Genomic DNA, 12,256 nt, shown 5'->3' on the forward strand with positions numbered 1-12,256 from the left:
ATTGCAGTTGATTTTCTTAACTTAAGGAAACTACTGCAGTTGGTTTCCATAAGTTAAGAAAAGCTGCAATTCCATAAATCAAGGTAGCTTTTGTGTAAAATCAATGGAGCTTAACATTCTCCCACTTGGTCCATACTTCCAAACTTAATGTCTCAACTTAAAAACCATTGATAATCTGTATTAAGTAATAGATACATGAATCATGGCGATAAGTCCTCTTATGATGAGTATTATCTTCCATGTATTACTATGCATTTATTCTTATTATAATTTATGTGGCAACAATTTCTTAATGAATAAACCTTATGTTTATTCTTGGTCCTTCTTAAATGAATTTTCTCAAATCAACTTAAGGTGCTTATAAATATGAGAAAAAACATCACAATAATTAAGAATTTCATTATCATTGTCCATACAATGAAAAATTGCATAATGGAACCAAGTCCCATATTCAATACATGATCCTTGAATTTAAATGGTGGCATGCCCTTAGTCAAAAGATCAGCGATCATTAACTCAGTGCTGACGTGCTCAATGACCACTTTCTTTTCTTTAACACGTTCCCTTATAGCTAAATACTTAATGTCGATGTGTTTATTTCGACTCCCACTTTTTTAGTCATAAAACCAGTAGCTGAATTATCACAATATATTCTCAATGGCTTAGATATAGAATCCATAATTCTAAGCCCAGACATGAAATTCTTAAGCCATACACCATGTAAAGTCGCTTCAAACAGGAGACGAACTCGGCTTCCATAGTGGAAGTGGCAATCAAGGTCTGCTTGGCAAATGTATCCTGATGTTGATTTGTGTGAATCAACACATTCAGCAAAGTCAGAATCTGAGTAGCCAGTTACTTCCAAGTTGTTCGTCCGTCTATACATAAGCATGTAGTCTTTGGTCCCTTGAAGGTACCTCATTACTTTCTTTGCAGCTCTCCAGTGGTCTAAACCTGGATCACTCTGATATCGTCCCAACAAATGCAATGTCAGGTCTTGTGCAGACTTGAGCATACATTAGGAATTGCTGATCTCTTAGGTCTAGTAGATCTTCTTAATGTTGTACCATCATATTCCTGAGAAGTATGTGGTTCAACTTGTTGTTCAAAAGTTCTTGGCAACTCTTGAACTCCTTGATCTACTGGAATGTCATCAGCAGCTTGTGGAACTTCAACAATTGGTTATTCAACACCAGTTTGTACTTGAGGGGTGCTATGAACAATAACCAATCTTTCACTTGAAGTGGAAGGTTGAGATTCTGAATGATCTTTCTCAGAAACTATGTTTCTGGTTTGATCGCTCCCACTGATCAAGTCATTTTCAAGAAACTTTGCATTTCTTGATTCCATAATCCTTGTGAAAATCTGTAAGTATGTATGATTTCTAATATGTCTGAACTCCTATTGGCACCTTTCTTTGACTTGTTGGTCTGCTTTCCCTTTATGCAGTCCACACAAGTCTCAAGATCAGTAAAATCTAGAGTATTAAGTATTCCTTCATTTACCAATCTTTTAATTCTATCTATGGAGATATGACCTAGTCTCCGGTGCCATAATTTAGAGGAATCTTCATTAATAACACATCTTTTAGTGCCAGTGTGAACATGCGTTGAATCATATGTGACTTTGTTTTGTAAATTAATGCAGTAAAGACCATTAGAAAAAATGCCATTCCCAACATAATCAGATTTATAGAATAGACTGAAAGATTTTTCTGAAAAGTTTAAGGAATATCCAAAAGGTACAAGCCTTGAAACTGAAATCAAGTTTCTTGAAAAACTTGGAACATAAAAGGTCTTTTCTAACTCCAAAACAAAGCCACTACTTAAAGTTAAATAACATGTTCTTATAGGTTCCACATGCGAGCCCATCTTGTTTCCTGATAAGATGCTTTGCTCACTTCCCACTGGCTTCCTTAGGTTTTGCAAACCTTTGCAAGGTATTCGAAATGTGAATTGTTGATCCAGAATCAATCCACCATGTGTTAATATTAACATTAACCATATCATATTCATAACAAACAACGAGATTACTTCTTCAAGTTCGGGAATGTCAGAACGAATTTCAGAGAAATTTGCAAGTTGTACTGCTGCATCAAAATAAAGAATCACATGCTTATGTTGAGGCTTAATAAACTTTCATGTTCTACCAATGTAAAACATGCTAAAAAGAATTGAATCAAATGACATAAAAATTGCCTATGGGCTAAATTTTTAATTCAAACAGATTCAATAAAACTTTATGATAAAACTTATTAATTCATAACTCCTGTGGGTAGGTTATGAAATTTTATCCTAATTAATTACATAAATATAATAAAAATTCCTGTGGGATAAAATTTATTATATTCAGTGTAATTAATTACAATTTAATGTCTAAATAATCTTTATGTGATCTTGCCAATCAATATATAATTTTATTTAATTAAAGATGCTGTGGCTATTCTCTAATTAATTAAAATCATATGGATCACTAGACATTATTTTGTTGCATAAACAAAACTTAACCCGGAGATTAACTGAAGCAGCGTTGATCTACTTTGCACTTGCATAGCAAATGCAGTTCGAAGGCTCGCTGGCTTGACTTCAGGCTCTGTCCTTAAGTTCAGCGTAAATTTTACAATGAATATGTAATCAATTATAAAATTTACAGAGTGCCATTATTCGATAATGATGGGATCAGGAGACGCGGCTAACGAATTCAAGAACCATCATATAAACATATATTGAATAGCATGGCACACGCTAACACACAAATTGTGCAAGTCTTTAAGGCTGCTAACTACACCACTAGATGTGTCAGCCAGAAGCCTTGCTACATAAAGACATCCATTTGAAAATATGACCAAGTTTACTCTTCCATAAAAATAATTATCAAATAATAAAAATGCTGGATTACCTTAAAAAGTTAAGGGGCACTGGCTCTTACCACATGATCAAAAAAAAACTTTGTTCTTCAAAAAGTGATATAATTAAAAAACTTCATATAACACTTTTAAAGATCTCGTGTTTATTTTTATCAAAAGGAAACCTCTTAGCCTATAATCCCAATAAGAGTTGGACGCTTGTTCTTAAAACATGATCAGAACTACTTTGCACATCAAAACGATTTACAATTGAAAAAATCCATTTGATCTTACCATTAAATAAATAAAGAATGTATTCAATATCAAAAATAAAAAATACGGTCTGCCACAATTCCTTTATGACCTGCTTAATAATGTGCTTCAAACAATATTACAATACTTCCATACATTTCTCTCACATTATATATTGCGTATACAGATATATTGTATACGGTCTATATAAAACTTGTTATGGGTATAATGTTCATATGTTACATTTATTTCATAAGTTACTAAAATCAGTAACATAAGTAACATAAGTAACATTTCATAATTTTAGTAACATGTTACGGTCCAAGTCATGCTTATGGGTAAGAGCGCGTTAAAGGTAAATGAAGCACTTAATATAAAGTTCTTGGAATTCTGGTTGTATTGCTTTTGTTTTAGTTAAGATTTAAAATACGACTTTGATTACTTTCATTTAGGCTTAAAGAACGCTTAATTCCAAGAGCATTAATTCAACAGCCTAGATTCATCGCATTCAGAATTGCAGAAATTCTTAATTCAACAGATCAGTCATTCTTTAATAGATTCCTTTGAAAGGTGACGAGGCTAACGATAAATTTGTCGAAAAAAAAAGGACGAGATGACACAATCTTTCGGTAATATGACATGTGGAATCCACAGGCTCTACCACTTACTTCGTCTTTGTTTGATTTCGCAGAAATTGGCACAGCCTAATATAAATCTGTTAGACGGAACTGGCATGCCCATTGAAGAAAGATGTCATGGTGAAAACAAAATCAAATATCTCATCAGAAACTTGGTTAGATGGTAAAGCAGGGGTTATCCATACACCCAAACCGGTTCAAATCCTCAGAGAAACGTTTGATGCGTAGGGACCATCTCATCTGTACAAGAAGGCTGCCTCAAATGGCCTTTTAGCCTAAGGGATCTTTCCAGTGTTCTAAAACAGCCATATTGCATCGTAATATTCCCGGATCGGAAAAGGGCATGCTTGCATGACAGGGAAAGAAATCGAATATAGCAAAAGACCAAATCAAATATCAGAGACGCTGACCGAAATGAATGTCAGAGACGTTGAATGAAATGAATGTCATTTTGCCAGATCCGAAAATTATTACGCTGTAAGGCGTTCCTTCTGAGAGGAACTCCCCTCCGTGCCGCGGTGTCTCGTTATGGGCCCTTAGATCGATTGTTAGACGATGGAATAAACTCCAACCATTAGATCATCGGCCTTTTTAGAAACCAAGCGTCAGCGAAGAGAGGCCAAGCGTCTGTGGATGGATGAGAGAGGACAGCAATCTGAGGCACCTCGATCCCCTTCGATCTGAACATCAGGGAGCTCTATGAAGCGGATCATGTCCCTTGACGAAGATGGCAGGGTGTGGTGAGGAGAGCCGTCCATCCATTCGGCAGTGAAGAAGGTGACAGAAAAGCCATGGTACACAGTCAGCCGAATATTCACACCAGTTCACACCAGTTCTTCACTTGATCGCTCTACTTTGTGGTCACTCATTTCATGGCTCCTCGGCATTCTTGTTCTCTGTTGGCGAAAGCTTTCTTATTCTTTATTCTTATTCTTTCCCCCGTTGCAATTTCCACAGGGCTTTGCATTGCAATCAGCCATGCAATTCAAAGAAAAACCAAATATTCTTGCAACAGATGTCTTCCCTGTACCTCTGGGCCCATGAAAAAGATAAAAGGGTGCAATCTTATCTTTGTTAATTGCACTGGAAAGAGCTTGAGCAATAATTCTCTACCCAACCAGTTCCTCGAAAGACTTGGGACTGTACTTTTGACTCAAGCTTCTATTCACTAACATGTTTTTGTTAGTCCTCATCTGTAAGGATTCCTCCTCTGTCTCATATTCACTAATCCCTGACTTTCTGGTCCTGTGATGAGTTTTGATGAGAGGATGGAGATCTAGCTCACTGAAACGTCTGTTGTTTACATGGGGAGAATCACCATAATCGTCCAGAGGCGAGTCCAAGGTTAAAACATTCGTGTGGGGGGGATCTGACCAATGGGGTTTCATCCTTTGAATAGGAGCAATCCGAGGAAGAAAAATCTGTAACATATTCAAATTGAATAGGTTCTTGATAGTGCAGAGTACTAGCAGAATCAGAGAGTGATTTTCTCCTATTGGCAACCAGCACACCACATGAAAACCTCTTCCCTCTGATGCCCTTCAATTTTTTACCTCTACCATTTCGCCTTCCAGACCAGGACCAAGGAAGTCTGCATCCATTTCTTGAAATTGTTTGACAACCCCCAAACTCTTCAACATTTCTTTGTATATCGATGTTGTTTTGCAGATTTTCCTCCCTTAAAGTTTTATGATCATAAGGCCCAATGTAAGGGTCTATAGTATAAGCCCCATTGTCATCTAAAACAAGTTCGAAGCTTTCTTCTTTGCAAGTATTAGCGGGAGAACTAATCAATGAAAAATCATCTTCATCTACAGGCAGTGTAAACTCATGGAAGGAATTCAGAGCTGCAGGATGGTTTTCATCGGTAAATCCCTGGTATATTTTGAATGATCTTGAAGATGTAGATTTGCTCTTTCCAGCAACAAGTTTTCTTTTCTGAAAGTACTTGGGATTTTTTCGGTTGCTTTTGCTTCTATGATATTTGAATGCACCTTCAGCATCGAGATCCTCTACCAGAGTACTTCCACCAACAAATTCTCTTCTTGAACTCGTAATATTTTGTATGATTTTCTGTACTGTATCATGTATGCTGTTTTTATCAGAAGTTGTCAAGTTGGTATCAGACACTTTTCCTTCTTGTAAGGCCATGGAACTCATTTATATTGAAGCAGTTAAAGATAATTTTGCATAGGTTATTCACATTAAGGACTGTAGCCTTTCAATTGTTCATCACAGACCAACATTATCAGAATTCAGTCACAAGTCTGGTGTCGAGATAAATTTGCCACGTCACCTGATTTTTCAAATACAAAAACAGATATCTTAGAATACCCAAAATAGGAAAGCTTATTTCCATTCCAAAATCTACTGTGCTTTTTGGCTTCTCTAAGCTCAGGTTTCTACTTTATGCCTGCAAGTTTCCTCATTCACTCAGTTTTATCTACATTAAGATACCCATGAGTTCATGGACTCTCATTATGATGTTTTGATCTATTAATTCGTCGCAGAAATCCATCTTGTTTTATCTTACTTAGTGGTACAATTCCATCTTTACTTCGTAAAATTCCTGGATGTACCAATTTCAATGATTTTGAATAATTAAGACTGACACATCAAGGAGTTCTGGTTCAAAATCTCTCAAGTTAGACTCAGTTTCAGAATTCCAAGTCATATAATACGCACACCTAAACAATTTAAAAGCATTAAAGTTTTATCGGAAATTTAAGGTTGAAAAGGCTTTCTGATGAGATTCTAGCTTTAGGAAAATCTGTGCGAAGATAGAATTTCAGTGCCATGGATGGAGAAAGTCAAAGTTATCCTCTACCGCCAGCTTAGACGCCATCAAATAATCCAAAAATTAAGGACTTCCTGTGAAAGTTCACGCTTTCCCTTCATCATTAATAGAGCAAGCAGCAAGAGCTTATCATTTCCCATGCACATGTACATATTATTCATAATGATCCCTATCCATGATTAATACATAGCAGTTACGATGACTCTACCACTCAATATAACTTCCAATTGCAGGGAACAACACTAAGAAAAGAAAAGAAAAAAACCCTGCAACACAGAAATTGGACGAAAAATTCTATTATCTATAATAAACTCTTTGTGAGTTCATAACACACAGATTATCCTTGAAATGAGAAAAAACCAATAACTTCCCTTTTTGATTCAGAAAGAGTAGGCAGGTTGCTTACTTGAATTTTGATTTTGAATGATGATATTCTCAAAATCAATGCCCAAGCCAGCACCATTGAATTATAATTGCTAATGTGACTAACTATATATATATATATATATATATATATATATATATATATATATATATATATATATATATATATATATATATATATATATATATATATATTTATAGCACGATTTCCATCTCTACGAATTAATATAAGATTTGGAAATGGTGGCCATCAACTACTCCATCACCATTAGCAGGCCTGCATTTAATAATATTCAAATTAAATTTTGTGCAGGCCTAATGGAGTCATGCAGTTTAAATAAACAAGAGAGAACTCTTGTTAAATTAATTAATAGAAAATGCTGGTTGGTGGTAGAATGCAAGGTCATTTTAAGATCAGGAAGGTGACTTTCGTTGTATTGTGGATTTGTGTTGGTTTATTAATCACTTATTCTGATTCATATATGTTGATCTCATTATCTATATGATCCGAATATAAAAAGCAGAGGATTCCTGAGAATAGAGAATATATTCATTAGTTTATAATTTATGTTCTAGCATTATTTGGCTAGCTGACCAAGTCATTTGGACATGGCTTTGCCCTGGTTGCAGGTATTCTTCAAAGTGATCCACTAGTGCAAGTGTTTATCATAGATCTCCACAAAAACAGTGAAGTGTTTATCATAGATCTTTATCATAGATCTCCACAAAAACAGTGAAGTGTTTATCATAGATCTTCACAAAAACTATTAACAGTTAATCCATATGGATATAATTTCGAAAACAGTTTGGGATACAAAATTCAATTCATTACGCCGTAAGGCGTTTCCCTTTGAAATGAATTGCCCCAGCCGATGCCGTGTCTTATTGTTGACCGAGTTTGGGATACAAAATTCAATTCATTACGCCGTAAGGCGTTTCCCTTTGAAATGAATTGCCCCAGCCGATGCCGTGTCTTATTGTTGACCGTAGATTTGTGGTGTTAGACGATTGAAGGAAGTTTGGTCGTTGATCCTCACACTGTCCTTTTGTCTCCCAACCCAATGGCCTCTGTGTCTTCTGAGTTATTGTTCGGGCGGTGGCAGATTAAGCATTTCTTGCTGTCAAGCCTCGCACAGACACTGGAGGCCTTTCCTACGATGGTCATGATTTTCGCCGACTATGAACCCCATTGGCATTGCAATGGATGGAAAACCCTAGAGGATTTCCTTTCCGTGAAGCCAAGGTTCGAATCCTGTAGCCCGACGGGATCTATATGCTCCATGGACCGGGCCTCATGGGACTGGGACGGAGGCCCCGGGGTTTCGACGGTCTACGGATGGGATCTCGTCTGCGGCCAGAAATACAAAGTTGGGTTTCTGTAGTCTACGTTCTTTGTCGGGTGTTTGCTCGGTAATTGATATTTTCAGCCCCTGTGCGCTTTTATATCTGACGGCTGATCGCCATTAAGATTTTCTTTCAGTTTCTGATTTATTTTTTGATACAGGTGCAGGGATATCTGGGCATCTATCGGATTCTTCGCTGGGGTGTGAGGGTGTCCTGAAGTTGGTCTGCATCTGCAATGCCATTTTTGGTTTCTTGACGGCAATGTCGCCGAATTTCTGGGTTTATTTAATTCTCCGTCTATTGACGGGAATTAGCAATGGTGGCCTGGGGTTGTCGTCGTTCGTCTTGGCGACGGAAGCCGTCGGACCGTCCAAGAGAGCACCGGTTGGCATGTCGACTTTCTACTTCTTTTCTCTCGGCATAGCAATGCTGTCGGCTCTGTCCTACTTTTCCGGCAACTGGAGATATCTGTACGTCACAGGTTCGATTCCCTCGGCCGTGTATTGCATCTTCGTTCTGCCATTCGTTTGGGAGTCCCCGTGGTGGTACCTGGTGAAGGGCAGGCTGAAAGAAGCCATGGGCATCATGAGATAATAATCATCATCCCTCCATGATTCACATTATAGAAATAATAATTGACATTATCCACATACACAACTCTTGTGATGCATCTTTCTCATATGCTCAGGTCATTTTTTGAAATAAGTGTACTCATCTAATGATGGAGACTCAACACGCATGAGGTACATTAGTCATTTATTCATAAGAATATTTTTCATTTATTATATTGGGATGTAAAGATTGTGGGTTGAAGTTGGAAATGAGTCATGATGCTTGGAAGTTATACTTGTTGCATTATTTCATTTTTGTGGTTATATCCTCCTTCTAGTGAAGTGTAACCATATAGGGACTTGTCCAACCTCATTAAGAATAATAAGCCTAAATAAATTAAAATAGAGTGGCTATATCATTTCATACTCAACACCTTCCATGCATCCCTTTTTTCCATTCTCCTGTCTTTTAACTTACTTAGTGTCATTAGTTTGCAAGTTTCTTACTTGTCTCATTAAACCGATCGAGTATGATGTGTAAGGGTGTCCCTCCATCATCAAAGTTGAAATTTTGCTCATATCCACCAAAATAAAATAAAAAATAAAACTTCAAAAATAAAAAAAATAACCACACAAAACATTAAAATAATATTTGTTAAATAAATTAAATCCCTCTAAACTCATGTTAGATTTATATTTAAAATAAATCTAAATTAATTCTATTGGAAAAAATGGTGTCCATTTTCCCTGCAGTTCAACCTCGCACTTTATTTCATTTCATAAAAAATGAACACCACTCCATTCAAGTACAGCCTTTGACATGTTACAAAAATTGAAAGATCCATATAACCAGCATCCATATGCTCTTAATCCGTGCTGCTATGAAGCCTTCACATGGGTCCCCTCGACCTAAAATTATTTAATGAGAAAGTTCAAAGGGGAGGTGCATTTTCGAACGGGCTCGCCTTTTAACAACCTGCGGATCCTCACTTGATTGTCCGTGTTGCACTAATTTTTTTATCCTGTCGCACAAAAATTCTGTTTTCAATGACAAATTTTACAAGTAATAATAATTTTTTTAGATACAGTGAGCGTTTACAATGATTCAGTGCATGGTTTAACGACGTTTTAGGAGCTAGCCATGGGAGATTTCAGAAGACTATGCTGCTGCTGATGCCTAGAGAGGTTTGTCTATTTTGTTCATGTGTGAAGTCTCGAGGAGACTGCATTTGTAGTTGGGACACTGTTGCCTGCACCTTAAAGGCCTGCTTAGACCTTCATAAACAAAGTTACATTCAAATGAAGCATGCCAACCGAGCCAACATACTAAATAAGTAGCTTCCACTAGGTATTTAGTCATATATTCTCTGTTTGATATGTGCTTATTTATTTTTTATTTTTCAACTTGAAAGGGTGTACCTAATGTCTGTGCATATCCTTCTTACTTCCAGAACACCTAGAATAGGTTACATCATTTGCATTATCAAAAGTAGAATCACAACACACGCAAACAAATACATACGCCCACCAAGCACAAGAAAATAGTGTGATGGCTATCAACTTTTTTAAATCAAACTTGTAATAATCTCAATAATAAATCTAATGTTCTTTAGAGAAGACCTGCTACTCTAGTTTTTGTTGGGTTTCGTACAGTTTATAGTGTATCATAAGGAAATACATTTCTTGAAGGGATTGCATCAGAAGGCTCAACGGACCTTTGAGCATTTTTGTAGGGGTTTATGTTATCCAATCATTAAAATTTTTGATAAAATTAGTCTGGACTATCCACATGCCTATTTTTTTTCAATAAATTTGAAGAAGTGCATGTTTTTGCTTTAATAATATGTATACTCCTAAATTTTATGAACTGTAGTTTTGTGGGCCAATTGTTTTCTGTATTGTACGGTATCCACATTTGAATTCAGATTCTATCTTGATAACTATCATTTCTTAGTATGTTTTTATGAATATATTGCATTGTAAGTGTTCTCTCTTCTTACATTGGACAAGAGAATACGGCTGTCTTTGACAATGTGAAGTTGTGGAAGATGCAAAACTTCCCTTGCTTTACATGAGCCAACTTGACCTTCAGTAGAAATGTTGTTGAACACAATGAGAAGTTTCATGCTTCTTTAGAGAGCATCCCGAAAGGCTTGTGTAATTCCTGCTTTGTTTTGGTTGATGCCTTGCTGAGGAATCATTGAGACTCATCATGGTTTTGTGGTCCAATCAGAACCTATTCAATACTCACCTTCGTTGACTATATTAGTCGAACACAAACCCTGTCAAAACTCTCAAGCCAGTAGGGCTCGGGCACAATGTTAGTTCCTCAATATGGTGATCAAAGTCTGTCTTCAACATTACAATTGTCTTCACGCATCCTTTTTCTAAATGAATCTATATTACATGCGCTTGAAGAACTAGCTTTGAAGTCTCTATTCTCAGGCAATGTTCAGGTCTAAGTTCATGTAGGCAATTCTATGTTGAAATTATACTTGCATACCAGAATCTTATATTGGCGGAAGACCGTTACTCAAATGTCTGCCAAAAAGAGAACCCATTTTGACACACCACCTATGCAGAGGAAGAAGCTTCACAAGTGTTTGGGCTCCTTTTCTCTATCATGGCTGGGGAAGTAGCCAAGAGTAAATATCTCTACAGGCATGAAGTCCAATAAAAATAATGTATAAGACATATTTGACAACCAACAATTGCATCTAAAATGAAAAATATGTTCCCGGCCTTTCAGAAAATGTGGAGTCTATCAAAATGTGAGGCCGTCATTATCATCGAAATTCCAACCAGATATGAATCTTTCAGTCTTATGGTATTATGGGACAATAACATCACTGATATATGAACTATATATCAAGCTTTTAATCCTAAAATATAAGTGATGGATGCTTCATTACAAAGCCTAGAAGTCTTCTTTCAAATGTAACAATTGGATGATGCACAGAAGTTGATGCTAATAGAAGTCTGTATGGAGTGACCAACCCATAGCATGGTGGTGGGCTCTTGTACGAGAAGCCTTCTTTCAAATATAACAACTGAATGATGCACAGAAGTTGATGCTAAAAGAAGTCAGTATGGAGCGACCAACCCTTAACATGGCGGTGGGCTCTTGTACGAGACTTAGTCAACTCAAATTCACCTCCTACACAAACTTTGATATGCTTCAAGCAAGAAATGCAAGATAGGTTATACCTAAAGGGGAAAGCAGAGGAAATCATGAAGCAATGGATTCATGTAAGGCAAGTACCTAGTCAAAGGCATCAAACAATATTTTTGATGGCTTCAAGTCCATGGTGACAAATTGGAAGTTCCTCGACTCACTTCTCAGAGGACTCTCAACCAAAATATCCAAAGAAAAATGGACCTGCTTAGTATAAATGCTTTGGAGAATGCTTTACAAGTAGCTTTCGAGTTTGAGGCCAAAGCTTCA

At 36.7% G+C, this 12,256-nt stretch overlaps 1 pseudogene; it reads left to right on the forward strand.

Moving 5' to 3' along the window:
* The first annotated feature begins 7,977 nt into the window (after nt 1-7,977).
* Nucleotides 7,978-8,854, forward strand: LOC149224490 (organic cation/carnitine transporter 4 pseudogene; annotated as a pseudogene).
* The last annotated feature ends 3,402 nt before the right edge of the window (nt 8,855-12,256 follow it).

Source organism: Pinus tabuliformis, chromosome Q (genome assembly GCF_031772625.1).
Source record: "Pinus tabuliformis cultivar Carrire ecotype Pingquan chromosome Q, CPIR1, whole genome shotgun sequence".
In the NCBI taxonomy this organism is placed as follows: Eukaryota; Viridiplantae; Streptophyta; class Pinopsida; order Pinales; family Pinaceae; genus Pinus; species Pinus tabuliformis.